This window comes from Dreissena polymorpha, chromosome 7, assembly GCF_020536995.1.
Source record: "Dreissena polymorpha isolate Duluth1 chromosome 7, UMN_Dpol_1.0, whole genome shotgun sequence".
Lineage (NCBI taxonomy): Eukaryota > Metazoa > Mollusca > Bivalvia > Myida > Dreissenidae > Dreissena > Dreissena polymorpha.
The window spans coordinates 25687360-25704036 of NC_068361.1; the positions used below are offsets into that span (position 1 = coordinate 25687360).

At 34.2% G+C, this 16677-nt stretch overlaps 1 protein-coding gene across 1 annotated transcript in view; it reads left to right on the forward strand.

Moving 5' to 3' along the window:
- The window catches only part of LOC127838592 (uncharacterized), a 135216-nt gene that overhangs the window by 25316 nt on the left and 93223 nt on the right, over nucleotides 1-16677 (forward strand). The window lies entirely within an intron of this gene.

Here is a 16677-nt window from a genome sequence, read left to right on the forward strand (position 1 = left end):
ATTTGATCATTCTACTACTACTACTCCTACTACTACTACTAGTACTACTACTACTAGTACCACCACCACCACCACCACCACCACCACCACCACCACCACCACCACCACCACCACCACCACACCACCACCACCACCACCACCACCACCACCACCCACCATCACCACCACCACCACGTCTACTATTACTACTTTTACCACTACTACTACTACTACTACTACTACTACTACTACCACTACTACTACTACTACTACTAATACTACTACTACTACTACTTCTACTACTACTACTACTACTACTACTACTTCTACTACTACTACTACTACTACTACTACTACTACTACTACTACTACTTCTACTACTACTACAACTACTACTACTACTACTACTACTACTACTACTACTACTACAGTGACAAAAAACGTATTCACACAATGGCTGCTACTACAACTTATAGCCCATATAGGGGGGCATGCATGTTTTACAAACAGCCCTTGTTTCTATGGGATTTTAACCACAACTGTTCATGTTTATCTCCGACACATGTTTTTAGGTCACCTGTCATGAAGTGACACGGTGAGCTTATGTGATCGTGTGATGTCCGGCGTCCGTTGTGCGTGCCTGCGTGTGTCCGTGCGTCCGTCCGTCAACAATTTGTTTGTGTAGACAGTAGAGGTCACAGTTTGCATCCAATCTTGATGAAATTTGGTCAAAATGTTTATCTTGATGAAATCCGGTTTGGGATTGTATTTGGGTCATCTGGGGTCAAAAACAAGGTCACTAGGTCAAATAATAGAACAACCTTCTGTAGACAATAGAGGTCACAGTTTTCATCCAATCTTTATGAAATTTGGTCAGAATGTTTATCTTGATGAAATCTGGGTTGGGATTTTATTTGGGTCATCTGGGGTCAAAAACTAGGTCACTAGGTCAAATAATAGAAAAACCTTGTGTAGACATTAGAGATCACAGTTTTCATCCAACCTTTATGAAATTTGGTCAGAATTCTTGATGAAATCTGGGTGGGATTGTATTTGGGTCATCTGGGGTAAAAATCTAGGTCAAATAAATAGAAAAACCTTGTGTTGACAATAGAGGTCACAGTTTTCATCCAATATTTATGAACTGTGGTCAGAATGTTTATCTTGATGAAATCTGGATTGGGATTGTATTTGGGTCATCTAGAGTCAGGAACTAGGTCACTAGGTCAAATCATAGAAAAACATTGTGTAGACAATAGAGGAATAGTTTTCATCTGATCTTAATGAGTCAGGTGAGCGATTCAGGGCCATCATCGCCCTCTTGTATTATACTATTGGCGCACAATTACATTTGAGGCACTGACTCAATGTTTAAATATTACTATACCGTATATAGGAATGGTGATAAAAAAATTTGCCAGTTACTGTATTTCATTGGTCACATTAACACTTATACTTATTTATTTTTCATGCAATATTTCTTCAAATACCGCTTTCAAAAAATGTCTTTTAGAAAAATTGTTATTATACGCCCGTCTATGACGGGACGTATTATGGTATACCCCGCGTCCGTCCGTCCGTCTGTTAATGTCGTACGCTACGTCAAATATCCTTTGACAGATTTTCTTCAAATTTTAACACAATCTTAATATTGATAAACCCTGATCCCCTTTCGTTTTTGACGGAATTCTGAATTGTCGTTCCAGAGTTATGGGACTTTGTTCGTCAAAATTTCGTGATTTCATTGAATGTCCTACTGTAGCTCAAATATCCTTCGATGGATTTTTTTCAAATTTCAACACAATCTTAATATTGATAAACCCTGATCCCCTTTCGTTTTTGACGGAATTCTGAATTGTCGTTCCAGAGTTATGGGACTTTGTTCGTCAAAATTTCGTGATTTCATTGAATGTCCTACTGTAGCTCAAATATCCTTCGATGGATTTTTTTTATTTTTTTTTTAGTATCCCTGAAAAATTGAACAAGGTGAGCTTTTTTCTATTCCGATTGTACACTACCACTTACCCATCTACATTTCTCTTTTATTATTGGTCAAAATATCTATAACAGGTTTACTTCAACTCCATATCCTCTAAAGAAATGCATACATATACTCAAAAAAAGATATGGTATGAATGTCAAGGAGACGGCGCTCCATGCTCATGTACTTATAAAATAAACCATGTATTCAAATACAAATAAACTGAAGTAAAAAAATGATTCAAAGGGTTATTTATTACCTTACTACTTCATTGGCGAACGACGGGCGTATCATGCGCTCATGGCGCAGCTGTTTATTTTTATTTTTGTTGAAAACAAACAAAGAAACATTTTTAAGATTGTTAAACACAACAATCTGTTTAGAATTGAATGTTAACAATTAAACACTCCAATTTGTAAGCAAGAACAGGGGGTGTATTGCCATTAAATATAACTTCAAATACAATTTCAATGCATTCTTAAACATAACATAACATAACTATGATGAAGCATCTTAAGTTTGGAGTGAGACAATTTTTAGCTTGGCTGTTTTCGGAGAAAACCGGAGGTATTGTCATATCCAGCTTGCACCCGCAGCGGAGCGTTGGCACCTGTTATGCGGTGCTCTTGTTTTCGTTTTCTTTAAAGGCGTAAGTACACACACTGCTGATATTGTGCAATTAATTTTAAAGGTGTCATTAAATATTATTGTCACCTGTATCACACTTTTCAGTTGGATCAGGTTATCCTTTGCATTACAATTTTTCTTGGGCTCTTATTGACCTTGATATTTGCTGCAATTTCATTGTGGAATTTGTGGTAAGGGATGAACACATGTCACATAAAAAACAAATTAATAGAGTATACATTTTGTCATATTTGAAATGTATTGCATTTATCGGTCACATCTTGTTTCATAAAGGGATTAAATAATCCATGAAGTCATTTTAAAACTGATATAATACCTCTTGTTGTTGCTTTATTCAATTATGAACGCACGCTCCACTATAAGCCAGAATATTTTGTTAAATTACATGTTTTTTGCTTTGTTTGTTGATGGGAAAGTGTGTTATAAATGGATTAAAAAGTTGTCTCAACATGCGTTTCAGAAATACATTTTAGCCACATTTTTACACATTCATATATTTTTACCCTCCAGACAATTGATTATTTATTACTTTAATCAAGTGTTGAAAATATTGCTGAAATAGGCCGCACAATTGCTTTTTGGCTGTTGGCATAACAGTTATAAATAAAGAAAATGTGAATGTATATTAAATTGTTTTGAGTTTAAAATGTGTTAATAATCAGAATAATAAACCAAAAAAAAGAACATTTAATTTCTCAGTTTATCAATTTGGTATACTATTGCAATATTTTTAGAGGGTCACCTCTCATTAAAATAAAATATGTGTACAAAAAGTTAACACAATTCATACTGTAGTCCAATATTGAAGTATGGATTAGGGAATATAGTAATGTACTTGTTGCATTGTAACATTATGAATTCATCATTATCACATTCTTCTCCAAAGTGGGTACATAATTATATTGACATTACAATGCAGTGCATGCTAATGATGGGAGAAGGCACACCTGTCTGCTGGTAGCAATCTGGGTGTAAAATTGCCCAATATGGAGAGAGCACTGGCCTTCTATGACCACAGGGAGAGTATTTGCAGCTGAGGGCAATATTGCAGTGGAAGTGTGACATTCTCCACCCACCTTACATTGGCCTTGTACCCAGTGTTGATGGGAGAATGGTGGGCCAACAGCCCTGAAAGGAGGCTGGGGCTAGGGCAGGTTGGTGACAAATTTGACAGCCCAGCTGACCCCTATGAATGTCCCCCTTAATTGGCCCGACCTGCTTTATCTTTGGAAAGAGGATGACACAGATAAGAATTGACAGTCTTGACAAATTTCATTTCATGTTTTGTTTATGTGACTAATGTAAATATTAAGTTTATTGACTAATGTTTTTCCTCTGCTTAAAAAAATCCCTTATTTGATAAGAGATATTTGCAGATTGAAAGCTTGCGTGTGTGGCCTTTTTTGTTAATATTAAACACAGATCACCTTTTATGTTCAATTTAATACACATAACTCATTGTAAGGTTTTATGAAACAGTACTAATGATATATCTTGTTAGTTACATGTACCTTATATGTTTAAAATTGGTGCTGAGTTGATTCAAATACTTTGTATTAGTTTTCTTTGACATCAAAATTACAAACATAAATTTATACCATTGATATCTGCATTTGTAATGGCCCTTAAATTTGCTGTTTGATGCTTACATATATTTCTAAAACCAAAAACATTATTTAATGTCTTCATAACTATATACCAAAAAGGAGACACATTATTTTACATAATTGCACCCAACCTGCATCAGGTTTAATCATAGTATGTTTTAAAATCTCCTACAGTGTAACATCCATTTGGCAAATTGCTGTTGTGATTTTTTTCATCACCTGCCTTTGAATTTGAAATTTTAAAAACACACTTTCATGGGGTGCAGTCATTTATTTTGACAAGTGTTGGTCTCTGCCAATTTAATGCCCTCCATTTATTCTCCATTCAACAACCTGTTTGGCTAGATATAATCTTATCCAATCAGAACTCTCCATTTCAGCATATGTTTTCATTTTCAGCAACAAGAGACTCACTCATATTTATGGCCATATTTTCCCTCTAACGGGAGGCAAAATACGTAAACATTACTTTAAATGACAATTGCTTTATACCCTTAGCTTTTTTTAATCTTTTTACTTCTTAATGTGTTTCGCTTGGAATCATCGCAAAGTCAATATAAATCTGTATCATTTTTGTATGAATGAACAATTCATTTTTGTCAAAGTTTAATAAGAAGAACATTCAATATTATGTGCTTGTATTTACTATTAAATTAATTTTCAATGATTCTTAGTGTTTAGGTGTCAAAATCACTTAGACCTGAATAAGTTTGACAGCAGATGTTTCTGATCCCAGCGATTTTTTTAATTAAAGGTCATTCAATAGATTGAAAATAAATGTGTGGACAATAGGCAGGCAGGTGGTTGTTTAATTGGGTAAGATTGATGTTTAATAGAAGTTGTCAAGCAGGTAGATTGTTCAAGGGCATGATTTGAAAAAGCCGCAAGATGATTGTAGCTTACATATGATAATTACTTTTATTTCCCCCTAAGACCCACCAGACAACATAGAACATAAGTTCAAGGAGCAAAAGATACACATAATACTGCACAAGGATTTATATTCTAGGACATGAAAAAAACACACAATAAATTCATGGATTCATGATTAATAAAAAATCCCAGTGGAATTTGAATTGATTATGGCAAGTGTGTTGGTTACATGTCAGGGGTGTGATTTTTCCGGGGATTTCCGCGTATTGGATTGTCCAAAACCGCGGATCGGGTTGTCCGGGGTCATTTCCGCGATTCCCGTAAAATCGAAAAAAAATGGGTGAAAGTTCGACCGAATCCGCGGGTGTATTTCATAAGCGGTCCGAAAAATCCGCTGCCTGCGAAACCTCTCGGCATATTACACTGGTATTCTGTCTTAGCATTTTTTTAAATGAGTGATGTCATTGGCTGTCGTTTCCGAATCTTCCAATTAAAGTCGGTCTTTTAAAATGTGTATCATATTTCTTTGCTGATTCGATTGCAAATGGCGACTTTGTGAAGCGTTAATGAAGAGGAACGAACGAATCTTACAAAATCTCGGAGATTTAACAATTATTAAAAAACAAATTTAAATGGGAAAGGGAAGAAACAACAGTGGATATAGATCAGAAACCGATACCACTTTTTGAATGGGTACGGAAGATCGACTGTCTTGGTAAGGCTGAAGTCATATTCTATTCATGTGAAAAAATATTGAACTACGTAAACTGTGGTAAATTGTTGTTAGTTGAACACTGTAACATTGTTGACCTTATGTAGAATTTTGAAGGCATTGAGCTCAAACGAAAGATTGCCGTCATCGTTCACAGGTATCGGAACACTCATTGATTTTGAATTTGATCACAATTAATACTGGTCAATTTGCATAACATGTTAAGTGATTTTAAAAAGATTTTCATAAACAAATCATGTTGATAAGTTTAAGATGATGTTTATTTAAAAATCTGTTTTAAGGTTTGTTATTGCGTAATGCACGCGATTCGGGTAGTCAAAATCAGTCTACAGAATTTTCATCCCCTCAGACTTCACCTCAATCACACCCCTGCATGTGTCTGCGACAAATAATGGGTCCCTCTACTTATATGCATTATTATTGTATTTTGGGACTCTGTGACAAAAACATGCAAAGCAATTAATAAAAAATTGACAATCTATGAACATTTATCATTTTACTTATGTGTTAACATTGATACTCGTTCAATAATCTTTAAACTTCCCCCACACCTTGTATTGTGTGTTGTGTTTTCCCTCAATGCCCATCTATTAATCTATTCTGATTATCTCTTGATGTTCAAGCGACTGTCCAAAAGCACTGTGTGGCCTGGCGTGCCAAAGTAGATGTGGACTATAGAAAGTCACAATTGATATTTCAGTTTAATGATCCCTTTAAACGGGATGTTGTTCGGGTGTCACCCTAGAACTGAGGCAACGATTATAAAAATATTTATTATCGGAAAGAGGTGTCACAAAGGAATTGTATTGAAGTCAGAGTCACATTGGTACAAAATTGCTACTTTTCACTTTCCTTTGTCATCGTACAATTTCCATATTTCAAGTCATTATGGGCAGCTATTGTTGTGGCTCTATAAAGATTAATACCCTTGTCATTAATATGAAATCTTCAGAATCCTTTGATTTGGGGACTAGAATGGAAACATAAGGTGTCCAATCAATAACCAATGAAACCAATAATGGCAAAATAGTTTTTTATGGAGCTGCATATTTATGACAATGGGGATAACTGTTATATGCATCCGCTTGGTACAGGTGGGTTGGGTTGGTGGAGAGGGAGAGTTATTGAATTACCATAATTATGGAAAAGAAGCTGTTAACCATAGCATGCACATAGCATGTTTTGAATTTGATACAGATTCTTGGCGGAAATCAAGTGTGAATTGTCTTTTATTAAAAATCTTTATTAAAAAAATGTATCAAGACAGGTGGGCCACTAACTGTTAAAATTAATAAGACACATTTTAGGGGAACAAAACAGAGACCTTGAAATTTTAAGTGAAAGATAACTCATTTAAAATTCTTATTTTGCATCCATTGATAACATAAATTGAGCACTCTTAAGAATAGTTTACAGGAGCAAGCAGATGAGGTCAGGCCTCGACACTAACAGTGTCCCTGGAACCCGAGACCCCCAAATTTTGGTGAGGGACACTATTTTTTCGCGGGATTTTGCTCTAATTTTAATAGGCAAGGTTCCATGTGGACACCAATCTGTAGAAGTTAGTGTCAAGCCCTGGAGGTGTAATACTCCAATGTAACCTTGAACAATCATGTGTCACACGCTCATTGTGAGGACTGAATTTATTCTCATCACTGCATCTGCAAAGTTTGAAGCATTCAGTAAAAGATTATCTCTGCCACAGTTGTTGTGAATTTGCTATGAAATACATTGCCTTTTAATGCGTATTTTTCCAATTTCTTAAGGATTTTGTATCTACAGACAGTTGGAATCTTTAAATCTTGGATGATCACCACTGATATAGATGCAATATTGGTAATTTTGATTGTGATTTTAAGCGCACATTCTGAACAAAATGAGTAATATATTAAGGTTTGTACAATCTTTTCAATCATTCAGGCAATTTATTTATTTGTTCAGCATCTGCTCTTTTCTGACGTTTTGTGTTGCTGGTAATACCAAACATGGCAATGGTTTCAGTATGTGCTGGTATTTCTTAAGACAAATCATAGTGTCGAGAAACCCCAAACAAGATTAATTCTCTGAAAGTATATCCTCTAGGCTTGTTTCGAGCCAACAACAACCATTGGTAACAGATGTGTCCACATTGTGGTTCCTTGGCAACCAGACAGAGAAGCTTGCAGCATTTGTCCATAAACAATGTTTTACAGCCAAGAAAGCAAAACAGATGGTGGTCATTTTTAATGCAGGACGTTTGTTATTACGATTGTGATGGGGCACAATGTTTTAAGTACTCATCCTTGTCATATACATGTATACAGGAGTAGTGTCTCAGTTTGCTGTCATTTAAGGCCAAAATAATGATTTCCATGGTTTGGTTCTACCCGACCATACCTTTAGCCCCCCCCCCCCCCCCCCCCCCCCCCCCCAAAAAAAAACAAAACAGAAATAAATGTTTCAGAGGCCATTGCATTTGGAATTGTCCATATTTGTAAGACTTAAGCTATTTATTTGTTAAGGCCCTATGTGTCTTTAAAACAACAACAACAACTCAATCCCGACCTTAGAAAACCTTTTATACGCCAACGTTTCACAGTGACACACATTTCATGTATTAGGTCTCGAATGTTGATGTTGGGGTTCCTTGTCAGAGGCTTCACCATTTGTACTGTGTTTGTGGGTATGCCTTCTGGTTGGACATTAGGCCTGCGGCTAAGGGCTAGTAGTACATTTGACCAGCTGAGCCGAGAGTTTGTTTACAGACAGCAGGGGACTTGTTTGTTTGGCCTTTGAGTGGTAATGTGATCTGTCAGTCATCACAGTGATACCCGTAAATCATGTTTTCTTATAAAAGAATAGTTTGCCAAGTGTGAATGAATATTCAATGGGTTTGATTTTTATGTGAACAGCTTCTAAAAGCTGAATTTGCCATGCTGCTGATTCTCAAATGCCGTCATTCAAGAACCATAATTATTATTGTATATAGGTATTGGTTTCAGAGGTAACAAGCAAATTCATTGAATTGATATCCCCCGCCAATATGCTTCTGGACACAAAAAAGCTTTTTTTTCAAGATACAAAGGGCCATAACTCCGTTATTAACAGATACTGTACAATGCCATTTAGCGTGCATCATCCTAGTATCCATATATATACTCATACCAAGTTTCAATGAAATCCATCAAAGTACTTCTAAGATATGGCTCCGGACAGACGGACAGACAGACGGACAACGCCAAAACAATATCCCTCAGCCAATAGCGGGGGATAATAAAAGACAAACTATATGTACATGTAGCCAAAGAAGACATATAAGAAATAATTGGTACATTATTATATAACATATAATAGGAGGAATAATTCATTGTTTGGGACACTTTAACAACATTCAGCATTCCTTTAGTTACCACCAACATTCTACAGACCATTTCCCAATGTGAATCCAAGCATGGCATTCCTTTAATCTGAATTATTTAGCATCGAATTTCATTGACTTTATTGAAATATAGAACTAATCATGTTTGCTTTGCAAATTTTATAAAAAAAAATCATTTGATTAAAATAACATATATGCATCTATTTGAATAGCAAAGAAATGTGGTTGAATAATATCTACATGTCACGGTTGTGCTGGTTTAAATGAAATTGTACTTTCAATTTTGTGATGAGCCTGTTAATATTCAGATGGTAGTTTAGGCAACTTTAAGTGGCTGCAAAGGACAGTTTTCTTGGTTATGACAGAGATTACGCTGTCACATTGGAGGTGTTATGATGTGGGTTCAACTGAATAGTCCCCTGTCATGCTGTACACCATAGCTGCAGTTCCTTACACTTGAACATTGTCAGTTTCAAGTGGCAAGCTGCAATCATTGTACACAACTCTACTCATTAAATTTACTCCTAATGTGTACTGGTTGCTTTATTTGGGGATAAAAGGGATCCTTACCCGATAAAGTTACTTTCAATGCTGAAAGGTATTAAAGAGGGGACTGCAGTTTAAATAAAACAGGCATCCTTATATAGCTAGCTGGTACGGTCGGTTAAAATTGGGGTGTTTTGAAAATCAAGAAAATGTTGTGGAAGAAGGAGTTCTTATCTCCACACAAAACCACCAACATTGGATAGGTTGATGTGATGATAAATGTTGGGAGATGTTTAAAGTGGAACAGAAGGCCTTGTTATGTGCACATAAAACTTTTGTGTTTAATGGACTTGTAAACTCACTGACAATTGTAATAAAGAAAGAAAGAATTTGTGAAATTACAAAAACGTGCTGTTTGGTTATATCAGATAATTATATAGATCATTTTATAATTGGTTTTACTCAAGTTAATTCATCAAACAATAAAATGTCTTGAACAAGGGATTAATTGAATGGACAATATTGGATACTTAATTTGTTTAAAAGTAAAGACATCAAATTAGTTTATTTTAAATTTGTAGTGCTTATTTTTTAATAATCTACTATCAAATGAATATGATTGAGTGAATTCAGCAGTGGACTTTAATTTTACTAATTAAAAGTATGTAATTTAAATGTGTGTCAATAAATTGACAAAATATACACTGGTTTATATTGTACATTATTGAAAGAAATGGTGTCTAAAGGCTTGTTTCAAGTTGCGGAAGTATTCCCATCAGGGGAGGCAATCAGTCTGAACAGTAACATATGTGAGGAGAGTTACCTGCCCTATCAGCAGGTTTGGAAAGGTATCATTTTTTAACTTTGTGAATCTGATATAGTTTAACGTATTTAGTATTTTACCTTCCATAACTGTTAAGTCAGGCTAGAGTTTTGGTTGGTAAAATGCAATAAAAAGACATGCGTAAAAAGTATTAATAAAAAAAACACTTTCGTGATTTTTCCATCCTAAGGGCGCAAATCACTACCTGCAAAAAATCAAACAGTTCAAATGTTTTTTGTCCTTATCTCAGCAATCTGTATCTGCTTATTACTCAATTTGCAATTGTATGTCTTAAATTCATAGTAACCAGACAATGAAGTCAGGTTACTATGATTAACATATTTTAAATGAACAATGTTCAGAAAATATTACTGTTATGCATTCAGGTGGTTCAAGTATTCCATAATACATCAGCCTGAGGGGATCTATTGCACATTAATGGGATGGTGCAATAATATCTGCTCTGTCAAAAAAAGACTTAATGGCTTATAATCAAACACTGCAACTTGTGCATAATGCTTTTGATCCAGCCCTTGAATATTTTTCTGTAATCTGTTCATTGAGCCTGATCAAAGAAAAGACCCCACTATATTTGCATTAATATAAATCTCCTTGACTTGTATTCTGTAAAAACACTTAAAGCAATAAAAAATAGATTTATGGCAATAATTCCATGTTTATCATTTTCAATATGCCAGAATTAAGGTCCTTAAATCATCCTTCCTATGATTTACACAGGCCCTGTCTATGTTCTCTGCTTATGACCTGCATTTATTTTACACCCAGAAAAAAAACAAGTCTATTAGAGTTGTATCAAACACTAAATGGTTTATACTAATATCATTTAAATGGGTTAATTCATTCAGTGCATGCACTTCAACCAAAAGGAAATGCTGTTTATTTCGTGAATTATAAGTCTGTCCCTTTATCTGATAGGGTCCACAGTGGAAAAAAGGAGTTGTGATGTTATCACTAGCATGAAACCTTTCAATTTCACTGTAATTGATTCTCACATAAATTGATACAATGCCGTATACAAGAAAATATAATTAACATGTAATTATTGATGGCTGGCATCAAAGAAGTGTGCTATTTAACTGATATATAACATACACTTACACTACTTTAGCGCTTACTGTGTGACCTTTTCTATGGTGAATGAAAAATCACATTTTTCAGAGGTTCTGATTATAATTTTTAAAAGAATGAAAAGGGGTGTAATCTTGATTAGTGTTAAGATTAATCTATTTAGTGAAATGGAATGACTGAGGAAAGAGAGTTAGTACAGCCTGGTAGGGAAGATGAACTTTATCAATGTTTGACAGCAGTACAATGGACCATTTACAGAGAAAGTAAGGTCTCAATTTCACACCATCATCAATTTATTATGGTATTGGTCACCTATTGGTCTCCTTTGCATGGGAACATGTCAAAAGCCATTTAATTCTGGTCTCCTAACAAGATAGGGAAGAGTTCTTGTTGTTGTAGTGTAATTTGCCTGAACATAAATGTGAAATAAATTTTATGAAAATTTCTCAATTTCTGCGCCAATGTTTTGATAAGGGCAGCAAATTTAGCGACCTGTCACATTATTTCTTCTTAAAATAAAAGGTGAACATAGTACTATTCTCGGTGTGACTTCAATTTGCATAAAACACCATTTTATTTGCTGTATTTTTAAAACACTCCAAAGATGGAGCTAATTTCCATTGTCATCTTTGGGTTAATTCATTTTCTTCTGCTTCATTAGAATGTATTGGTGTCAATTCCATTTGGAGTCTTTGAATCATGAACATTTATTATTAATCATTGATGATGAATAAACACCTGAAGAAATGCTCTATCACCTCTTGACAATCATTTTTGATTGAAAATGTGCGACCATGACTGTTTTTTTCTACCCACCAGATTTCTTATGTGGCAATTTGTAGCTACATATCAAAGATTTATGTAAGTAAGGCAGTTGTATGCATGTAAATAGTGACATTAGAAGAATATGCAATTGATTGGTGGTCAGACCAATACTGGCATAACCCCCCCCCCCCCCCTCCATATAAAAACTAAAATGAAATTCTGGTACATTTCCTGGAAAACCACATGACCTATGAAAAGAAAGATTAAATTAATGATTCAGCTACTGTTGACTATGACAAGGGCATTTTCTTACTTCTTTTTGGAATAAATTGATAGGGTAAAATTATGAATATCTGAAGTTGCTTTACTTAAATGTGTTTATTAAAACTTAATTATTTGTATAATCATTAAAAACTTGTTTTTGCTTTAATTAACGTTAATTTTCCAATTTAATTTTGTTCTGTGGAATTTTTTTAAAATGTGATTTTTAGCTCTACTGGCCGAAGGCCTGAAGAGCTTATGTCATAGCGTGGTTTCCATCGTCTGTGCGTGCGTGTGTTAGACTGTTTCTTGTTTACGCGATAAAGTCCACAGTTTCCATCCGATTCTTTTCAAACTTGTTCAGTGTCTTTATATTAATGAGGACTCAAACCCTATTGAAAATGTGTTACATCAGAGTAAAAAGTCCAGAATTATCTCCCCTTGAATTTGAGAAAATTGTGAAATAAGGCTTGCTTACGCAATAAAGTCAACAGTTTTCATCCAATCATTTCCCAACTTGCACAGTGTCTTTCTCTGAATGATGAGTCCAACCCTATTGAAAATGAGCAATATCGGAGTTATAAGTCCAGAATTATCTCCCCTTGAATTTTAGAGAAAAAAAGAAAATCTCCAACATTTTGCCATAACTTTTGCAATATTGAAGATAGCAACTTCATATTTGGCATGCATGTGTATCTCATGGAGCTGCACATTTTTAGTGGTGAAAGGTCAAGGTCATCCTTCAAGGTCAAAGGTAAAAAAATAATAAAAATTCAAAGCGGCGCAGAAGGGGACATAGTGTTTCCTACAAACACGTTTCTTGTTTGTTTACATATAAAGTTGTATCCTTTTGAAACTTCAACGGATGTTTTATATCATCAAGAGCCAGAACCCTATTGAGATTGAAGAAAATTTGTCCAACTTATTGTTGAAAAGGAGCCATTTGAAGTTTAAATTTTACGTTTCTTCTTGTTTATGCGATAAATTTCCCATTTTGGGTCTGTTTATTTAAAACTTACTCAGATTGTTCATACTATCAAGGGCTTGAGCCCTATTGATACCAGCCAGTAGAGCGATTCAGGCCCTCATGGGCCTCTTGTTCAGTTTTGGTGGAAAAAAAAATACTTTTGGTTTGGTGGAATGGGTCAAATGTCTGGGCCCAAAAATGGACGGAAATTTGCCCTGATGGCGCTCAATCAAAACATTAGAAATATTGAGAATGTTCATCACATATCTGCTTGCATTTTTTAGTTTTCAAAATCACATTGCTCAATTGGCTATTATTTGGCCAAAAGTTAATCTTGCTGGAAATCCTCATTATATTTGGGTGTAAGTGGTTTATGGCTATTAAATCATGGGTGGTAGAGTTTCTCTTTGGGTTCTTTTCCTATGCTCAGGTTTACTTCTGCTGTAATGCTAGTCAATTATAGTGGACTATAATGCCCATTGCCAATGAAAATTGCTTGCTATCCAGCTTGGATAATTTTGGAGTTGTCATCATACAAAAAGATATAACTTTTGAGTACATTGTTCTGGTGTAAAAATACCCCACCCACTTTCTTAATGATGCTAATGAGATTATTATTCCATTTTAGGTGAAATGAGGCATTTTATATTGTTATTTTAATTTGTGGAAAATGATCTTGTAACTTTGCACAATATTAAATCTAAACATGGTAGATTGAATGAATATTACTGCGTTTACTTGCTTATTTGTAAATCTTAAGATAATGGCTTTTTATGACTGAGGGAAAATCATCTTCAATCATGAATACTTTTGAAGAAAAAAAAATGAATGCACCACTTTTTCCCACCGTTTGAACATTCTTATGTTTCCTTAATGCTTATAATGATTAAAAACAGATTCATAGCACCATGAAAAAGCATTTGGCTACATTCAAGAGTTCAGTTTTCTCATCTAAAAAAATCACATCCAATAAATGACCGGCAAATTTATTGTATAGTGAGGACACATACCTAAAATGCTTAGAAATCTATGTGAACACATTTATTGTTGGACTAACACTGCCTAAATTCCTACCTTTCAGCCCCTTAACCTGGTAAATTAAGAATATCAGGTCTGTGGTCAATAAATCTGTCATTTGTGGTTGTATAAATCTTGACATGGGTCTCTGACCACTGGCAACTGAACATGAAGGGAGCTTGAGGGATCAGATGAAATCTCTTCATTTGTGGGAAATATGCAACAATTTCTGCCCATGTGATGGATAAAATTACCATTGTAAAGTACTTACATATAATTGCTCAAATATTTAACTAATAAGAAATTATGAAATCACCTTTAAAAAAAACAACACAAATATATTTTTTACGCTGTTGATTTGTTTAAAAAATCTACATTAATATTCTGTTTGATTCAGAATCATATACCTAGAATATGAAACCTTAACCCTGCTATGATCATGTGATATACAATTCAAATTATTTGTAAAATTACAATATTAGCCAACAATTTTATGTGAATTGCAGGAAATAAAGATAGAAGTCCAAGATTTCCATCACCTGATTATGATTCAAAGAAATATGTCATGACTTAAGATTCCCAACACAACCTCAGCCCCAAAATTACTCCCTCTTAATGTGTTCCCAGCCCCTTGTATTCATTCCCATGACAATCTGTTTTGTCATTTATAATGCTCAATAATCTTTGTTTTCTTATCAGATATTCGGCCACAATACTTTTTTTCGCCACAATGTTTTATATTGATATGTCAGACAAGCCATCAGTGCTTCAATTCAATTGTTTGCTTATCAATTTTCAGAACTCATCACCAAATCCGCGCTTTAGTTTGATTTTAACTGAACATATTGCAAAATATCTTGATGGAATTTGATGGAGTCCCATGAAATTTGAAGTGTGATATTGATAGCCACTGCTAAAGATAACATTTTAATGATCATATCAAGTGTCATATTTCTCCACCTAGTCTGAAGGTGTCTATCAGTGATAGAGTTGTAACAATTTTATTGAAAATTATTTTTAATGGTAAAGATTTGATAAATATGGTCCCACAATATAAAATTCCATCATGTAAATACAAAAGGAAACCACCAACATAACAATTTTTTATGATTTATATTATTACATTAATAATCAATTTAATGTGCATTTTTACAGGTGTCCATAATTTAACATTCACCTGTGACAATCTGTAAATCAAAGATGCTTTTAAATGCAAAAGATGCGAGCAGACAGGTTCATACGAATACAAATTGTTTTATTTAAAATAATTTCATTGAAGTATGTATTTGCTATATTCATTATGCTTTATGAAAATAAATACAAGTCATGTCATTATAATTTGAGCATTTCAATATTTTGTATTCCAACAGGAGTTTATAAAATTATTAGGCTTTATAAATTATGATGAGCAGCAGATTGTTCAATTTGGTATGCATGTTTTATGACCACACAGATTATTGGGATTTTTTGTAATATCTTTTTTCAATAATAATTACTTTCAATAGGTTCATGATTGTTTTACAAACACTTTTATGATTCATTCTGTTGTAAAACTGTGCCATGGGGTTTATCAGTAGTTTTCATCAAATATCATCTCATTGCAATAATTATTTCTCACAAATGTTGTTAACACTGTAGATATCCTTTAACAACACCTAGAAATGTGCCTCAAGCCTCTTATACAAATGAGCTTCTAAAGTTGAAACTACTTGTCCCCGCTATCCAATTGGACCAGTCAGTGGATTTCACTGGTCAACACAAGTAATTTTTTAATCATGTCTCAAGTAATTTTTTAATCATGTCTCATCAATGGAAGTGAAATTATTGTCATTGCTTCCACATTATGTAGCAGTAATCATGTTGTTTAAGTTATGAAGCATATTCTAGACAGTAACGGTATGCCAGTCATGTCCTTTAGAAAATGGAACACACTATTTACCCCCACCTCCTCTCCTCCTTTTCTCCCCTTTTCAATGTCAGATGTAATTGTGATTTATAACTATAATCAAGTTCTCTTAAATATTGAACCATGTAAAGTTGATAATAAAAGAAGCTTAAAATTATTTTCAATTATTTTTTTGCTGAATATT